Source organism: Anabrus simplex, chromosome 2 (genome assembly GCF_040414725.1).
Source record: "Anabrus simplex isolate iqAnaSimp1 chromosome 2, ASM4041472v1, whole genome shotgun sequence".
In the NCBI taxonomy this organism is placed as follows: domain Eukaryota; kingdom Metazoa; phylum Arthropoda; class Insecta; order Orthoptera; family Tettigoniidae; genus Anabrus; species Anabrus simplex.
In genome coordinates, this window is record NC_090266.1 from 1,163,718,387 (window position 1) to 1,163,739,164 (window position 20,778).

A 20,778-nucleotide genomic window follows, 5' to 3' on the forward strand; every position below is an offset into this window, starting at 1 on the left:
TAACGTACACGGCCTCTCACGTGGCCACGACTTCGCTGTTGTCCGACAACTCTGCACTCCGACCGGCCAACTGAGCAGAGGAGGGATGGGCATGGCTCTACCGCGGCTCTACCCCTCTGTAGTCGAGAGACGAAGAGGAGCTTGTCCCCATCGTCAGCTGTCTTGAGAACGGTTTTCCGTGGTTTTCCATTCCCCTGCACTAAGGCGAATGCCGTTACAGTTCCTAGTATAGTCCACGTCCGCCAACCCACCCACATTCTCCGATAAAAGTCTTCTGGCCTGAGAGACGGCGTTACCATCTAGAAGATCCCCCTCTATTTTCAAGGGAGGAATGAAAAAAAATTACTAGTAGTAGTCACTTCATAACTAACAGGCCGCACTGAACTCCGCGTAGCCGTCTGATAGACTCACTCCTCGCCGAATCGTTTGTCAGAGACTCGTGACCGTCGGGTAACTGACTCGCGACGCACTGACTCAACACTGACTCACTATCGTGTGCCTGCTGCGCTTTTCATACTGACCCGCAGAATATTTTAGAAGTTTCAACATCCGGCTCATTCTGGCCACCTGCTCCACTGTTAATCAGATTCCAGCTTCTTCTTGGAGGTCCCTTGTCTCGAGCCTCAACATTTCTTTTCTAGTTCGCTTTACGTAGCACCGACAAAGATATGGCGTTAATAGGTAGGAATGGGCTTGGAATGGGAAGGAAGCGGCCTTGGCCGTAATAAAGGTACAGCTCTAGCATTTCCCTGGTGTGAAAGGAGAAACTGAGGAAAACAATTTTCAAGGTTGCTGACAGAGGGGTTCGAACCCACTATCTACCGATTGCAAGCTCATAGCTGCGTAGATCTAACCGCACGGCCAACTCACTCGGTCCTCAACAATTCACTGGCACTGTTGATTCGTCTACATTGTCGGCGCTGCGCCTGCATTATCGCCTCCGCTGGCATTTTCTTCCTTCTGCCAGCCGCCCATCACTCAGCCTCCATTGTCACAGTATTTTGTATAACAATTCGCTGCAATACGCATTTCATTTATAACTGGTAAGTCCTTCAGTCTGTTAAAACTAATTTTGAATAAATTAATATATAAACTATTTGAAAAATTAATGGCTAGATAAGTATACCCGAAAAAAGAACCACGTATTTTAAGTAGAATGACATGATTCGTTCCTGAAAAAAACATCATCAAATTCTATAAAAGCACATTATAATTATTTAGGAATATATAAACATGTATGTTTATTTCCGTTTAAATCCTGAACATTTTTAAATGTGGAACTTACCTTAATGAAGTCCCCACTTCTCTCAACTCTAGCATAGAAATGCGAGTTGTTCCAATACCGGTACTCTGTAGTCGGCGTGAATCCAGCTGGTTAGTCAGTCCGTTGACGTTCTGCCATGCTACACCCCTGCCTTGGCTAGGACGATGACACGCTGTATTTTACTTTTATGTGTTTCATTATTAGTGCTAATAATAAATCATGTTTTTCGTCCCACTAACTACTTTCACGGTTTTCGTGAACGCAGACATGCCGAAAATTTGTCCCGCAGGAGTCCTTTTACGTGCCAATAAATCTACCGAGGCTGACGAATATGAACACTTTCAAACACCACCGGACTGAGCCAGGATTGAACCTATTAAGTTAGGGCCGGAAGGCCAGCGTCTCAACCGTTTCAACAACTCAGCCCGGCATTTTATTGCTCCCCTTATTATTACTATTGCTATTAACCTCGTAGGATTTTTAAAAGTATGCAGCGGTTGTTAATGAGCATCTACTTGGCTACTCATTATACCGGTAATTTTCTATTATGTCATTTTCGCTTACGTCAACCCATTTGAAGCTGTATTGCACTTACCGGCATAATAGGCGGCCCATTAGATGCATTTTAAGAACCTCTGCATAGTTTACGGAACAATTTTAATACGATAATAATAATAATAATAATAATAATAATAATAATAATAATAATAATAATAATAATAATATGGGAGCAATGAAAATAAAACACCTAAAAGTAAAAAAGGCGTATCATTGACCAAGCAATGGCGGGGGGCGTGGAATGACGGAAGGTCAATACACTGAGTAGCCAGCTGGACTCACACCAGCTACAGAGTACTGGTATTACAACTTGCATTCTATGCTAGAGTGGAGAGAACTGCATATTTCATTAAAATAAGTCCGAATTTCAAGTTTTTAAGGAGTTAAACGGAAATAATCACCCAAATATATTGAGTGTGATTTAATCGAATCTGATGATGTTCTTTCAAGAACATGTCATCCTATTTTAATTAAGTTGTCAATTTTTCAGGTGGTTTTTATACATTTATTTATTCTAAATTAGTTCCGGCAGACTGAAGCACCAAACGTTTATGAATTAACTAAGTCGAAACTGAAGAAAGATGGCTTGAGATATCACAAAACAAGTTATATTAAGCTTTTCAGTCAAATTTCCTGAATGTCGTCTTCTACAAAAAACACACCATGCTACACAACCGCACCACTGCCTATGCGGTAAATATCGCACTTACGACCCCACGAGACTTTCTGGAAAGTGGCAGAGATGAAAGAAGAATTACATTTCTAGATTACCTTTTAGAGCAGAAGAATGGTACACAGAGAAAGCGCTGTGAACAATTTTGAGATTACAATCACATCGAAATTAAATGGAAGTACTACATTTATAAGACGAGACAATGTGGCGCCACAGTAATAACGCCGTTGTTGAAGTGATATCTGCTCTTAAAATTTGCGAGCAATATTAGAATACGGTATACAACCGCTTTTGGTGAAACGTTCTCCTACGTGCTTGAAAATGTACTTACGAGATAAGGCACTCTGGCACACACAGTAATAAAAACCTTGTTAGATGGCGAGTGCTTTGGAATCGTACAGATAATAAGAGAGCATCACATTCCTTACAGTACCTGATTTCACAACATATTACCTGAGAAATTCCTTGACATCGGTTTGTAGACTCTGGTCTGTAAAACTCAAAGAGATTCTTGCATCAAAATAAGATGAAATTTTAAGTAATTTTTGTATTTCTTTTTGGCCTCATAGTTGTTACCTTTACGCCATGCAGAATGTAGAAAATTATGCCGACAGTGATTTTAGTGATTAAACTATGTTCTACGTTACTCAATGTTGAAATCTCGTGCTTAGGTTAGGAACATGATTTCCACCATACCACCGAAGATCGAGCTTGGTACGATAAAAGAATCAATAAGCAAATAAGGTAGTGGAAAGAGAATTTGCAGCATCAAGTAAAACTTGTTCGTTCAAGAAGTTACGGAAAGGTGTAATGTAGGTACGTAACGATACCAGGCTCAGGCAAATTTAATTGTTGATACCTCACTACCCGCATAACTGGTCCCAGACAAACAGCCTGTGCAGTCTAGTTGACTAGTAGCCTGTGAAATAAAGGGATTGCCTGTCGGAGTAGAGATGGGCAAAACATTTACACAACAGTTATTCTGGAATTGCTCCGGACTCGGAACTATTCTTAAAATGAACAGTAGGTCATAAACTTCTGTTTCAGAATAACAGTATTCTGTATCGCCTGCACCCCAGCGGGATTCGTCTACCAATATCCTGCTTCGAAATGATAGTGTTCGTATCGTATGCACTCCAGCGGGATTGGTCTAGCAATATCCTGTTCCGAAATGACAGTGTTCTCCAGCGGGATTGGTCTAGAAACATTTTGTTACGAAATAAGTGTGCTCCGCATCACCTACCCTCCAGCGAGATTGGTATAAAAACATCCTACTCCGAAATAACAATGTTCCGTATCGCCTGCACTCAGGCGGGATTGGTCTAGCAACACCCTGTTCCGAAATAACAGGGTTTGTATCGTCTGCACTCCAGCGGGTTTGCTTGCTCTAGCAACACTCTTTTCCGAAGTAACAGTGATCCGTATCGCCTACACTCAGGCGGGATTGGTCTAGCAACACCCTGTTCCGAAATAACAGTGTTCGTGTCGTCTGCACTCCAGCGGGGTTGGTCTAACAACACCCTTTTCCGAAGTAACAGTGATCCGTATCGCCTACACTCAGGCGGGATTGGTCTAGCAACACCCTGTTCCGAAGTAACAGTGATCCGTATCGCCTACACTCAGGCGGGATTGGTCTAGCAACACCCTGTTCCGAAATAACAGTGTTCCGCATCGCATACACACAGGTGGGATTGGTCTAGCAACACCCTGTTCCGAAATAACAGTGTTCCGCATCGCATACACACAGGTGGGATTGGTCTAGCAACACCCTGTTCCGAAATAACAGTGTTCCGCATAGGATGCACACAGGCGGGATTGGTCCAGCAACACCCTGTTCCGATATAACTGTTCCGCATCGCCTGCACACAGGCGGGATTGGTCTGGCAATACCCTGTTCCGAAATAACAGTGTTCCGTACCGCTTGCACTCACTCAGGCGAGATTAGTCTAGCAAACCCCAGTTCCGAAATAACAGTGTTTGTGTCGTCTGCACTCCAGCGGGGTTGGTCTGACAACACCCTTTTCCGAAGTAACAGTGATCCGTATCGCCTACATTTAGGCGGGATTGGTCTAGCAACACCCTGTTCCGAAATAACAGTGTTCCGCATCGCCTACACACATGCGGGATTGGTCTAGCAATACCTTGTTCCGAAATAACAGTGTTTGTGTCGTCTGCACTCCAGCGGGGTTGGTCTGACAACACCCTTTTCCGAAGTAACAGTGATCCGTATCGCCTACATTTAGGCGGGATTGGTCTAGCAACACCCTGTTCCGAAATAACAGTGTTCCGCATCGCCTACACACATGCGGGATTGGTCTAGCAATACCTTGTTCCGAAATAACAGTGTTCCGCATCGCCTTCACTCAGGCGGGATTGGTCTAGCAACACCTTGTTCCGAAATAACAGTGTTCCGCATCGCCTTCACTCAGGCGGGATTGGTCTAGCAACACCATGTTCCGAAATAACAGTGTTCCGCATCGCCTTCACTCAGACAGGATTGGTCTAGCAATACCTTGTTCCGAAATAACAGTGTTCCGCATCGCCTTCACTCAGGCGGGATTGGTCTAGCAACACCCTGTTCCGAAAGAACAGTGTTCCGCATCGCCTTCACTCAGGCGGGATTGGTCTAGCAACACCCTGTTCCGAAATAACAGTGTTCCGCATCGCCTACACACATGCGGGATTGGTCTAGCAATACCTTGTTCCGAAATAACAGTGTTCCGCATCGCCTACACACATGCGGGATTGGTCTAGCAACACCCTGTTCCGAAATAACAGGGTTTGTATCGTCTGCACACCAGCGGGGTTGCTCTAGCAACACTCTTTTCCGAAGTAACAGTGATCCCTATCGCCTACACTCAGGCGGGATTGGTCTAGCAACACCCTGTTCCGAAATAACAGTGTTCCGTACCGCCTGCACTCACTCAGGTGGGATTGGTCTAGGAACACCCTGTTCCGAAATAACAGCGTTCCACATCGCCTGCACTCAGGCAGGATTGGTCTAGCAACACCCTGTTCCGAAGTAACAGTGATCTGTATCGCCTACACTCAGGCGGGATTGGTCCAGCAACACCCTGTTCCGAAGAAACTGTGATCCGTATCGCCTACACACAGGCGGGATTGGTCTAGCAACACCCTGTTCCGAAATAACAGTGATCTGTATCGCCTACACTCAGGCGGGATTGGTCTAGCAACACCCTGTTCCGAAATAACAGTGTTCCGTACCGCCTGCACTCACTCAGGTGGGATTGGTCTAGGAACACCCTGTTCCGAAATAACAGCGTTCCGCATCGCCTGCACTCAGGCAGGATTTGTCTAGCAACACCCTGTTCCGAAATAACAGTGTTTGTATCGTCTGCACTCTAGCGGGGCTGGTCTAGCAAAATCCCGTTCCAAAATATCAGTGTTCCCTATTGCCTGTACTCCAGCGGGATTGGTCTAGCAACGCCACGGTCTATGAGTTTGAGAACCTAGCAATCACTGCTAATTGGCTAATTGCTTCGACTCCGGGAGAACGCGAGTGCTAGTTTTCTATATTGATTTCGATGTTCCTTGAAACTACCATAGTTATTGAGTACATTGAACAGCAAGGGTGACACTCAGGGACCATGCAAGAGAAGACGCGAAATCCGATTGTGTTAGAGGCGCTTATCTTAGTTAGCAATTAGACAGACAGCGAATTGGCGGTAAGTGTCCATGACACTGCATTTATCCTCGTGTATTGTCAACTGCCACTATAGATTTTACCGCGGTTTACAGCTATTTGTATTGTGCTATCTATGTTTCAGCTCTTCGTAAATTAGAGTTATTAGAATATATTCTAACAATTACTTTAAATGGATACATATCATAAGATAAGTAAATATATGAATGGATTATGTCACTGAACGCAGAATTATTGGTCTACAGATTACGCTTCGCCTAGCGAGTCGTTTTAAGTAATCACGTCATTAGCTCAGAAGTCCTGCAATCTTCCTCAAATTGTTCTTATTAACCTCGGGATAGAGATAGGTACAAGTTTACCTTGTTTAGGCTAAACTTCTCTAAAAGATATCCAATTAAAACAAAGCATGGAATTTGGTTTGTTGATAGTTTGTAATTACCCCAGCTCCTAAACAATGGACTGTTATTTTGGAACTGTTATTTGGAGCATAGCATTCTTTCGGGACAGGAACAACCGGACCTTTTCCGAGAAAGGAACAACTTCTCCCATCTCTGCGTCAGAGATACCAGATAATACTCCCATATCAATAACCGTCGCAGTTTGAGGGGGCTCAGAATATAATTTCGATTTATGTGAAAGCGGGTTTTATCTAAGGACTGTACCTTCACCAGCTAGTTGGCATGCATCTACAGTTCAGTGTGTTAGAAGTGTTGTCATATGAGGCACACGTTGTTCATGGAGGCATAGGACCAACCCGGCGGACATCAGTGGAGAAGGATCACCGCATCATTGGAATCGCTTTTATAAATCACCAACTAGTATCAGCGCAAATTCGAGATCGACCCAATTAACATCGTGTAGTGTCGGCAAAATCAAGCTGGGCCGGTGAAGTAAGGAATCACTCTTTTGTCTTGGCTGCAATGTGCGGTGCGGTCGTGTCCGACGATGTACCAAAGAGAGAAGCCGAGTCGAATCCGTTATCGACAGGCATGATGGTCTTATAAGCTGTTCGTTTTAATATGAGAGGGCAATTAATGATTGTTAAGGGCAAAATGTCTGGATAGACCGCTTCCAATATTCCTAGTCAATCCAGAAGTGGTCACTCTGAGGGTGAACTTTCCTTCTAGGTGGGATGTTTCAACAGGACAATGCCCACGCTCACACTGCACACATCACCAGGAAATCGTTGCTCATCACTATCACTTTTCAACGGCCTAAAATTTACCCAACCGAAGCCAGTTGAACATGTGTAGGGAATAATGCAAAGACAACGAAAAATCTCTTTAAGACGAATTGATCTCGGAAACAATTGAGCCACGACGTGCCACAAGCGATGGTTGCAATTCCGCAGGGTCTTTTTGAATCTATGCCTCTAAAAAATCAGCAATGTCCGGTATTTCACATCGACGTGGTCATATTCTTAATTGAATTTTGTCCAAGCGTGGAAAGTACTACTATCATATTGGTACCAAATGACTGTATTGGAAGCCTAATTATTTCTGCCATCTCTCACCTTCACTCTTCCATGATTTCCATTTCAAATAATGTAAACTTCTTTCAGCTTATCCCAGTATTTATTTTTGGTCACTGGGGTCAGCAACGCTCATTTCGGTTCTGGCCGGGCTGTTAAGACCGGATATCCTTCCTGACACCATGCGAGTTTTGAGATGAACATTTCGACCAAGTACAGACAGGGATTCGAATCTTAATCTTCCGGGTGGGAAGCCAGCAGTTAAACCACTGAGCTAATCACGCCCCTCTCCATTTCAAAGAATCGATCGCGATTAATTAGGAAAATAGTATTATCAAGAATAACTGGCACAAAAAAATTAATAAACTGTTCTGGTTTTCAACTTCAAATTATTTCATACTCGCACTATGTTACACTAAACAACGACAGAGTACAAGATGCATTTTTAATTTTTACCTACAGTTTGCTTTAAGTCGCACCGACCCAGGTAGGTCTTATGAAGACGATGGAATAGGAAAGGCCGGGGTGTCGGAAAGACACGACCGTGGCTTTTATTCATGTACAGCCCTAGCATTTGGCTGGTGTGAAAAAAGGGAAACCACTAAAAGCCATCTTGAGGGCTACCGACATTAGGGTTCCAACCCACTATCTCCCCGATACAAGCTCACAGCTGCGTGCCCCTAATCGCACTGCCAACTCCCCTGGTACAAGATGTATAGTAGTGAAGTGTAATTTGCTTGACAGTGTCGTTAAAATAGGTACATCAAACTAAGTAGAGGAGAACTTTTGTCACCACTAACTGAAATATAACTTAAAGGATAAGAAACAATCAATCATAATACGAGGTTCACATCACACTTCGTGTAATATACAATATATGTAAGCTAACACCCTGCATGAAATGGCCACACCACAAAAGCAAACATGTAAAAGGGCACTGTTAAATTTCAGTTCATAAAGACGTAAAATTGATAAAACGATGAGATGCAGTCAAGAAATTGAACGGGAGTGAAAATTTCGAAATATCAACTGTCCAAACCATTCCCACATTGCCGTTCGATCCATTGTCGAGGAGCGTGCTAGGAAATATCATAGCGTTCCCTTGCACTGCCGTCATTCCTTCGTCCTGGGCCAATGACCTTAGATGTTAGTCTCCTTCAAACAACAATCATCATCATCATCATCATCATCATCATCATTACTTTTTCCCGCGAGGGATACAGCGCAGTAGCGAATAGCGTGAAGACGTGGCCTGACGCTAGAGTCATTTAATAATGAAAAACATCTTGACACAAAAAGTGATCAAGTAAATAGTCATATTGACTGGCGTCTCATTGAGGTGTTCGTGGTTCTAACCCCGGTCAATGCATGTGGGAATTTTTAAACAGAAAGTCATACTCTTATGTTCCGGGTTACTCGTAACAATGGAGATCCCGTAGCTATGATGATCTCGATATTAACAGACAAGTAAAACTACTCGCATGATTGCCTTTGATTGGCTGAAAGTGTTAAAGTTGGAGAGAGCAAGTAGGAACGAAGGAAGAGAACATGTTAGCGTACATGGCTACTTAACACGCGATGCTTTTAGCACGACTTTCAAAGACAATATTTGTTACAAATTGCATTATGCACTACTTGTCACTTGTCTAACATAACAGAACTGCGCATGCTTATAGACAAAGTACGTTCCGAACAATATTACATACATACATACATACATACATACATACATACATACATACATACATACATTATCATTATAGACTGTTATGCCTTTCAGCGTTCAGTCTGCAAGCCTCTGTGAATTTAATAAACGTCGCCACAATCCTCTATTTGCAACTAGTGCTGCGGCCTCATTTAATTATATACCTCTTATCTTTAAATCGTTAGAAACCGAGTCTAACCATCGTCGTCTTGGTCTGCCTCTACTTCTCTTACCCTCCATAACAGAGTCTATTATTCTCCTAGGTAACTTATCCTCCTCCATTCGCCTCACGTGACGCCACCACCTAAGTCGGTTTATGCGTACAGCTTCATCCATCGAGTTCATTCCTAACTTAGCCTTTATCTCGTCATTCCGTATACCCTCCTGCAATTGTTCCCATCTGTTTGTACCAGCAGTCATTCTAGCTACTTTCATGTCTATGAACAAGATATCCTGAGTCCACCCACCTTTCGCTCCCGTAAAGCAAAATTGGTCTGAAAATAGACCGTTGTAAAGATAGTTTCATCTGGGAGCTGACTTCCTTCTTACAGAATACTGTTGATCGCAACTGCGAGCTCACTGCATTAGCTTTACGACACCTTGATTCAGTCTCACCTTATTACCATCCCGGGAGAACACACAACCTAAATACTTGAAATTATCGACCTGTTCTAGATTTGTATCACCAATCTGACATTCAATTCTATTGAATTTCTTACCTACTGACATCAATTTAGTCTTCGAGGGACTAATTTTCATACCATACTCATTGCACCTATTTTCAAGTTCCAAGATATTGGACTGCAGGCTTTCGGCACAATCTGCCATTAAGACCAAGTCGTCAGCATAGGCAAGACTGCTTACTACATTTCAACCTAACTGAATCCCTCCCTGCCATTTTATACCTTTCAGCAGATGATCCATGTAAACTACGAACAGTAGAGGTGAAAGATTACAGCCTTGACTAACTCCTGTAAGTACCCTGAACCAAGAACTCATTCTACCATCAGTTCTCACTTGTCAATTGTCAACATGAATGCCTTTGATTGATTTTAATAATCTATCCTCAAATCCATCGTCCACCAGTATGGCGAACATCTTTTCCCTCGGTAACCTGTCATATGCTTTCTCTAGATCTACGAAACATAAACACAACTGCCTATTCCTCTCGTAGCATTTTTCAATTACCTGGCGCATACTGAAAATCTGATCCTGACAACCCCTCTGTGACCTGAAACTACACTGGTTTTCATCAAACTTCATCTAAACGACTGATCGCACCCTCCGTTTCAAGATGCTAGTGAATACATTGCCTGGTATACTAATCAATGAGATACCTCGATAGTTGTTGCAATCCTGCCGGTTCCCTTGCTTATATATAGGTGCATTTACTGTTTTTGTCCAATCTCAAGGTACCTTACCAACACTCCATGCTAATTTTACTACTCTATGAAGCCATTTTGTCCCTGCCTTCCCACTATACTTCACCATCTCAGGTCTAATTTCATCCATTCCTGCTGCTTTATGAAAATGGAGTTTATTTACCATCCTTTCCACTTCCTCGAACGTAATTTCGCCATCAGCATTTTCCTCCTCGCCATGAGCTTGGCTGTTCGCAACACTGCCAGGAAGATCTCCTTTTACGTTGGGAAGTTGTTCAAAATATTCCCTCCACCTCTCCAGAGATTCCCTGGGATCTATTATGAGTTCACCTGAATTACTCAAAACATTGTTCATTACCAAAATCTCAAATCTTCCCACGACTTCTTTTTGGAATCAACAACTATTTGTTTCGCTCTGTTTCGTTCATCTACGTAAAAATCCCTGTCTGCATCGGCCCTTGTTTGGAGCCATTTCTGATAAGACTTCTTTTTATGTTTACAAGCTGCTCTCACTTCATCATTCCACCAAGATGTTTGCCTTTTCCCATCTTTATACAAAGTTGTTCCTAGGCATTCCCTTGCTGTTTCTTCTACAGCATCCCTGTACGCCACCAATTATCTTCCTATATCCTGAACCTGCTTACTGTCTACTGTTCGAAACTTCTCACTAATCATATTCATGTACTTCTGTCTAATTTCCTCGTCCTGGAGATTTTTTATCCCTTATTCGTTCGCAGACAGATTTCACTTTCTCTACCCTAGGCCTAGGGATACTTAAATCACTACAGGTCTGTATCATCAAAAAATCCGCGAAAAACTCCTACATTCGTAACAGATTTCCTGAATTCAACGTCGGTTAAGATATAGTCTATTATGGATCTGGTACCCCTAGCCTCCCATGTGTAGCGGTGAATAGCCTTATGCTTGAAGAATGTATTCGTAACTGCTAAGCCCATACTACCACAGAAGTCCAGCAAACGCTTCCCATTCCCATTACCTTCCATATCTTCCCCACATTTACCAATTACCCTTTCGTATCCTTCAATTCTACTTTCAACTCTCGCATTGAAATTGCCCATTAGCACTATTCTATCCTTGCTGTTTACCCTGACCACGATGTCACTCAATGCTTCAAAAAACTTGTCAACTTCGTCCTCATCTGCACCTTCACATGGTGAATACACTGAGATAATTCTCGTCCTAATTCCTCCAACTGCCAAATCTACCCACATCATTCGCTCATGTACGTGCCTAACAGAAACTATGTTGCGTGCAATGGTATTTCTGGTAAACAGCCCTACCCCAAACTCTGCCCTTTCCTTTCTATCACCCGTCAAGTACACTTTATAATCTCCTATGTCTTCCTCGTTATCTCCCCTTACCCGAATATCACTTACTCCTAGTACAGCCAGATGCATCCTCTTTGCTGACTCAGCCAGTTCTACTTTCTTTCTTCCATATGCCCCATTAATATTGATAGCTCCCCATCGAATTCCATTTCGTTCGCGAAGTTGTTTTCAAGGAGTCCCTCGCCTGTCATATCGGAGTGGGACTCCGTTACTCCCATAGTTCCGAGGCTTGCTTAAAATGTCCTGAGCTCGGCAAATTCATGAAGCAGGATGTTACCCCACTTACACATAGTCCAAGTGAGGATCCCTCCTCTAAAGGGTTATGGACCACCAGTGGATTGTATAGTCCTAGCCGCCTGAGCACAAGGAGGGCCATGACTCAGAATATGTCCGAGATGCCCACTCCCATTCCGTAGCAACTGGTATCCCGACTCTCAGGACCACTTACTAGGCCACTGAACCGTTGCCCATGCTTCACGAACCAGGACGTGACTACAGTAACCCACACCATGAACCAAGATTTGTATTGGATAAAATGTACGGCAAGAAAGACGAAAGCCCAGAGCAGTAGAAAGTTTACGCCGATTATTCTGTCAACAGTCCGTTCATGTTCTCTGTCAGTGTGCACTATCCGCATGACCCAAAGTATCATTAGCATGGCTCGGACCTAACGACGCCTAAAACTACCTATAAAAGACCCAAAAATCCAAAAGAGGACTTAAAAAAGGGAATAAAATTCGATCCAAATTCGCTCCTAATTTTACTTTTTAATTACATATTTAATAAAGGAATGTAATTATTTTAAATGCAAAATACCGAGCTCGATAGCTGCAGTCGCTAAAGTGCGTCCAGTATCTTGTATTCGGGATATAGTGGTTTCGAACTCCACTGTCGGCAGCCCTGAATATGGTTTTCCATGGTTTCCCATTTTCACACCAGTCAAATGCTAGGGCTGTACCTTAATGAAGGCCACGGCCTCTTCCTTCCCACTCCCAGCCCTTTCCTATCACATCGTCTCCATAAGACCTACCTGTGTCGGTGCGACGTAAAGCATCTTGCAAAAAAATGCAGAATTCTGATGGTATACAACACACAGTGCAAGAATATGAGTGAAATACTTGTTTTTTCAGACAATGTATATTTTTAGATTAACGTAATTTAAAAAATCAAGGACTTCTGTGTTTGCTAAGAAAGTACATGTAGAATTTAGAATGAAAAGTTTTTCCACCTAGAATGAATTAAGCGAACCCCCCATGGACATCATTGAGATGGAAATTTAAATTAGTATAACTCGAATTATATTTGGCTTAACCACACTAGGATTTCAGAAATTGGAATTGAGAAACATTACCTCATTTGACTTTGTAGTATGTCACAGGAGTCATCGTCAGGTTCGTAAGTGTAAAGGATCGTCAGTTTCAGGCAGCGCTTTGCGAAACATCGAGAAACTTCTCTTCACTTCAAGTACTTCATACTTGAAGTAAGTGAGATCTTCCTCTTCAAATCACTCACATCAAAATTTCCTCCTTTCATTATTTCACTTTTCATGCACATAATCTGATACCCCTGTTTTTTCTAATTTCATTTAATTTCATATTCTCTACAGGAAAGGTTTTTAAGAGGTAATGGATGAAGTAACGATGATTAGAATCGAGAATGAGCAGTACAAATGTAGTCGAAAGAAGGTGAAGTTGCCAAAAAAACCGTTAACACTTTAAAAAAGGCCTAAACACTTTAAAAAGGCTGAAAGTACCTATAAGACAAAAATAAAGGCAAAAAGGGACAAATAAAATCCATCATTCTCTGGCTTACAATGAACCAGAATGAAAATATATTATGGTGGGCCTCGTCTTCGGACACTTTTATTCAACTTCAGGGCCCTAATCATGAACATATCCTGAATTCCCGTTTACAGAAAATCAGAAAGTTTCAGCTAATACGATATTCATATTAGTGGTTCGGTGAGGTTGAGAAAATGAAGTATTCTTCCAACGAATTTACCTCAGCAATAAACAGGATCTCCATTAATGCTCATATATCAGTCGGCTACGTTTTTTACTAGTGAATGTACATCTTATACATGGATGGTTCTATCCATATTAATGTACATTATCATTCATTTCGTCATTGCAGATGCAAGTAGATATTATTTCTGAACGCTCCCATTGTACTGCAACAGAATTACGCTTTCAGTTCATCACAAAGAAGGATTCTCGGATAATTTATATTGTCAGTGAATTATTCAAACAATTTAGTTTTGTGTTCAGATTATGATTGAATTATTGCTAAAATTTCCGCACCACTACTGCTCTGGTTGGACAGTATAACACAATCATTATAAACCGATTATTTTAATGTTGCTTCAATGGAAAAGGTCTTAGAGGACGTCAAGGTGCCAAATTTATGTTCTGAAGCTGGTTCACCAGGCAAACCTGTCATGGACCGTTACGTACCAGTACACTATCTTGGTGCGAAGTTTAACTATGAGTCTCCTCAAAATTGATATACACAATGCATATTGTCCCTGTTCTGCCAAAACGGCGAATGTTACAATGCTCGTCCTATTCATTATTTCCCTTAAGACTGGTCACGCCTCCCAGCCATAGGCTATATTGATATGCGGTCCATCAGAACAATTATCGTTGAGTTAATTTTCCTATGCGCGTGTGTAAAGGAAAATGAACCTTAAGTACATCACACTCTAGGAGTGGTTAAATGTCACGCAAACATACATTCCTTCAGTATGGTACAGTAAGCTTCATTTTCCTTTACACACGCGCATAGGAAAATGAACTCAACGGAAATTGTTCTGATGGACCGAATATCAATATGTGGCTGGAAGGCGTGATCAGTCTTAAGGGAAATAATGGATACGAAGAGCATTGTAGCATTCGCCGTTTTAACAGAACAGGGACGATATGATATATTTTCAATAGACCTATCATAGGTAAATTATCGTTTTGTTCATGAACACCTTTTTCAGAAAGCAAACGTACTAATACATGATTATTTCTCTGCCGGCTGGGATACCCGGCATTGTCCTGCACCCCTGCAGTCCGAGGTAATTTATGTTCAATTCAACCGTGGCTCAAAAGGAACGAGAAAGGAAATATTCTGCCGTTGGAGACGTCGAAAAATAGACAGGTGAGTTGGCCGTGCTGTTAGGGGAGTGGAGCTGTGAGCTTGTATTCGGGAGATAGTGGGTTCGAACCCAACTATCGGCAGCACAGAAGATGGTTTTCCGTGGTTTTCCATTTTCAAATCAGGCAAATGTAGGGCCGTACCTTAATTAAGGACACTCCGCTTCCTCCCCGCTCCTAGGCCTTTGTTATCCCTTCATCGCCGTAAGACCTATCTGCGTCGGTGCGACGTATAGCAAGTTTTAAAAATTGTTGGCAAGAAAACGAGGACCAGCGAGCATTAGAAAGGCCGGGCCGAGAAGCCTGTGGGAGGCAACTCCTCACACTCCACATCGAAACGCTTAAAATGACACTTGCCTGGTTCTTCTAAGACAATCTCAGTGAATTTGAGTTTTAATCTTCCTCAAAACCCCAATTTTCCACCCATCTTAAAAATCAAATCTCACTAAAATGTAAAGATTAAGCAAGAAAAGCGCAAATACAATGAGATCAGCCGTTTCCCTTGCCGAGTTAACATAACAATAATTAAAATCATTTTAAAATTGAGATATTGATCCCAATCGTCATAAATGGCCCCAAACACGTGTAATCTAAAAGTGTTTATATAAAGTTACTCTGTGTGTGTGTGTGTGTGTGTGTGTGTGTGTGTGTGTGTGTGTTTATGCGTGGGTGGGTGGGTGGGTGCGTGCGCGAGTGAGTAATTATTCCATGTATTTATTAGCTACGTGTTAATAGGGTCAAGCGCAGGAGTTATGTGGAGTTGCTCCGACTTTGGGCGTGTCAAGGCGTTTACCCCCCCACCCCCACCACACCACCCCCGCCCTCAAAAATGATCTTAGGGTGGCAGAGTGCCATTTAGCCCCCAACAAAAATTCTACTCTTAGATATTACGTCCACTTAAAATGTAGAGTTTGGTAGTCTTCGGAGGCTTCTAGGCGGTAAGTCTGGAGAGGCTGGTAGATGGTTTTATATCAATAAATGAGATTAGAAAGCGGGCATTCCTTCAGAGGACTACATTTCCCAATGGGGACTGTTCAGTCGGTACATTTACTTACTTACTTACTTACTTACTTACTTACTTACTTACTTACTTACTTACTTACTTACTTACTTACTTACTTACTTACTTACGTACGTACGTACTTAAGTAAGTCTAAGCAGTTAGCAATGCTAAGGTGTAAAATTGTATAAGTAATATGTAACATTATGTACAGTAACTTATAATTAGTCAATGGAGATGGGAACACTTTTGTGTACGTGCCTCTTTCTCCATGTACCGTCCGCTATTTTTAGCAACAACTTTTGAATAATAATACTAACAATAATAATTATAATAATAAACACCTAAATAACGACATTTCCTGTTAAAATGAGAGGGTCTCCTTGACTCAGGTGGCAGCGCGCCTATCTCTAACCACTGGGCACTTTGGTTCAAATCCCGTTCACTCCATGTGGGATTTGTGCTGGACCAAGCGGAAGTCGGGACAGATTTCTCTATGATTACTCCGGTTTTCCCTGTCATCTATCATTCCACAAACACTCTCCAATAGCATTTCATTTCATCCGTCTGTCATTAGTCACTGTCACAGAAGTATGCGACAAGTTTCGGCAGCCGGCGCAGTTCCTATCCTTGCCGCAAGATTGGGGTCTCATTCATTCCATTCCTCATCCGGTCGAATGACTGTAAACAGGCTGTGGATTTTAATTTTTCCTGATAAAATAACAACAGAATGACGATCCCTTCTACTTTATTTACGTAAATTCGGTGAATTTTTTATTCATTCATTAGCAGCAGCGTGTCAATTTGAAGTTAGTCTGATGACGGACACACACGTGAAAGTCAACTTCTGGAGATGTACACAGGCTGGAAGCAAGCTCAACCGACAAACTGTCAGAGGCTGTTTTTATTTTAATATAGGGACCACGATCGGTGGTGGCTAATTACTGAATAATTGTATTCCTTTCTTCATTAATTATCGACTAACTTAGTGTTTATTAGCATTGAATTTGTTTTGATTTTTGAACTACCTTTGCATACGTTTACTCGGTGCGGTTGACGGTACTCACTGCTGAGCCTAATGTTACCATTGCAGGTCGTAATCTCGTCATGGTACGAATACAGTGCTCAAGAGTGACTACCATGACAATTGTGCCAAGTAAACACAAGCAAATGTGGTTTAGGTCGAGAAGCAAAACGAAGTCTGTGTAAGCAAACACAAAGGCAGTCGAGTTAACAAGTGGAAAGAAATGCAGTTTCTCAGTACTTTGCCACCAGCGACCGGGGGTTCCTTGTATCAAAATACTCGGCTAACTTCCGTGAACAACATCTGAATGTTTACCACAAAATATAAAATTTCATGTTTCCGTACTGACAGCTAAACTAATAATTTTTAAATCACGACAACAATGATTTATTATTAAACAGTGTTCTCCTTATTCAACACATCGGTATAAAGTGAATTTAAAAACTTAAATTTCACATTTGTCACATCTATACATGTTTCGAAGCTATTTTGACCATCTTTAGTAGATTGATAATAAATGACATATTCGTATCATGGTAGTTAAAAACATTTAAAATTGAAACAAGGTTGATGTTATAAATGTTAAAATGTTCTTGAGTTCATGCTCTTAAAATGTTGTTCACTCTTAATAAGAACATTTTAATGTTTAAAACATCATTCCTGAATTTTTAAATGTTTTAACTATGATATGTATATTTCATTTATTAAACATCTACTAAAGATGATCCAAATAGGAGCGAAACATGTATAGATGTAACAAATTTGAAATTTAAGTCTTTTAAATTCATATTATATCATAATATATTGAACATGGAGGATACTGTTTAATGATAAATAATTGTTATAGTGATTGAAAGATTATTAGTACATCACATCTACAGTAGAATAAGTGCAGGCTATCGAATATTTTGTATATTTGTAGAGAGAGAGAGCAAATTACGAAGTACAAATATTAGTTGTATTATCGTGTGATGGAAGACTAGAACACCTGTGTTCTACATGTACATTGTCCAATGCAGATGTTAATGCTGTTAACAGTTCTTGAACTCTGGATGTGAGGTTGAAAGGTCAGCGTAAAACAGATAGTTCCATGGAAAGGAGATAGCAGGAGCATAGATATAGAGGATGGTAATAAAAATCATGAACCGGGTATATAAGCGTTAGGGGGTTGGTCATTTTGATATATAATTTGAAGAAGAAAATGATTCGATATCTAGCATCGATGTCATTTTATTAGGTGCCCAATTTACTCAATCCGATCCCTTCGCGGGCGAATTCAAATGAGCTTTCCAAGCCGGTGCTGCTAATTCTGCACGTGACTTAAAACCAGCTTTAGAGCAATGTCGAGAAATCGACATCAAACGTAAACACACCGTGGGTTTTGTCCCGTGTCACCGTAGTGTACTTACTGTGGCACGATCTTGTAACTTCGTAGGCCCGTATTCAAATCCCTCCCCTGGCGAATTTTCTTTCTTCTGTGGTTGCTCTCAAGCCGGTCCTAAGCCTCGTGCAGATATAGCAACACGGCCTCGTAAATCCCGTTTGAATTCGCTCGCGAAGCAATCAGATTGGCTAACTCCAGCAGCTGACAGAATGACAAGGGCGTGAGTTATTTATTTGATTTATTTTAAACTGTTTACCAGTGTGGCCAACCCTCTAACGCTTATATACTAGGTTCACGTTCTTTCCGACCATCCTGTATAAAACTGTTTCTATATTCTGTTCTTAGAGTTATCTTCGTAGACGTCATGAAAACCAATGAAGAAGTGGAAAGTAGAAGTTTTCACTACTCGAAGCCTTGGTGTAAAGTAGAATAGAGTGGCTAGTTCTAAAGAGGAAGTGTCACAACTTTCGTGTCGAAATGTGCGTGATATAACTCGTATGCTGCGAGAATACCTCATTTCAAAAGTATACCTGCCTGTTTCCAACGCGTAGTAAACCGCGTAATAAGCAATAGCAGAGTATTACGAGTATCGCTACACGCTGGATAGTACAGGTGGGCAAGCCAGTAGTGGAGTGGTAAGCAGAATATAGTCAGTCACGGTCAGTGATTGGAAGAGTACAAAATAAAAGTAATTGGTCTGAATTACAATCACATGAGAATTATTTTACTTAACTGAGAACCAATGATGGAAGAGGGTGAAAGTGCCATTGTGCTCGAGAACTCTATTACTGGCGTTTACTAGAAGACATGTTACTGGAACTTTCACCCCTCTCTACCATTGGAGACCAGGAATGAAGGGTTACCTACGGCCTTTGAACTGCAAGGATACTACATCCAATACATTTTATATACTCCGCCACCAGGAATGACTCGGATTTCCTAGTGCCGGTTCCAAGCCCGGTAAATGAGGAGGGTCAATGGCTGGTTGTTGAACCTTGGGGGTTGCAGTGATGTCGAGTAAGTGCTGCCATTAAAACTCAAGAAATGCTTTAGCTGACAGTCCATCTGTTAATGTAACCAGTAAATCCTACCCTTCATGGGGATGGGTGAGGGCAAGTACCTGGTGCCTTAAAACTGGGTCCGTCGGCTAAGGTAACCACAACAGAAGAGTCCCTGGCCCTCCAGGTTGGGGGTTGTTCGAAGGGCTGGTAACTCTTCCACTTAAAAACTTACCTCACTCATAAATCTCAGATGAATAACCTGACGGATTATATGATGACGACAAAGGCAAGATCAAAGGACAAACGATTTGGAATTAGAGATACATTAAAGTTGGGAACTTGAAACGTGAGAGGCATAAAAGACAAAGAAGAAGAACTGGATTGAGAGCTAGCTAGGAAAGAAATCCATGTTGCTGTAATTAATGAGACAAAAAAGAAATTACAAGGGACAAAAGAAATTGATAAATAACTATGATTTATAGCGGAGTTACACAGGATAAAAGAGCTGCAGCAGGAGTCGCAATATTAATAGATAGGAAGTGGAAAAACAAAATAGAAAGCTAAACCATTATAAATGAAAGGATTTTAGTGCGGAGTTGAAGATAGAGAGAGGGAAATTAACCTTGGTAGCCGTGTATGCTCCTGAAGGAAACAAACAAGAAGAATGTGAACAGTTTTATAAAGTTCTTCAATCAGTGTTAGATAACATACGTAAAACTGACTTTGTTGTTCTGGCTGGTGATCTCAATGCCCGAGTTGGGAACAAACCAATTGCAGAAATAGTGAGAAATAAAGGTGAACCAATTTTAAATGAAAATGGTAAATTACTGATAGAATTTGCATCCTATAATCAATTAAAAATTACTAACACCTTCTTTGAAAAGAAAGACGTACATAAATTTACATGGACTGCAAGAGGACAGCGATCAATTATTGACTATATAATGGTCAATAAAAAGTTAGGCCCAGATGTAACAGATGTCAGAGTATATAGAGGCAGCGATTTATACACAGATCGTAATCTGGTCATTGCAAAAATCAGAATTCTCGCCAAATGGATAAAAAGGCTGAATAAAAATATACACAGAATCCAAGAAATCTATAAGGTATATTTACTACAGGATGATGGATTAAAATACTTATATCAAAACCGGCTGCAGCAG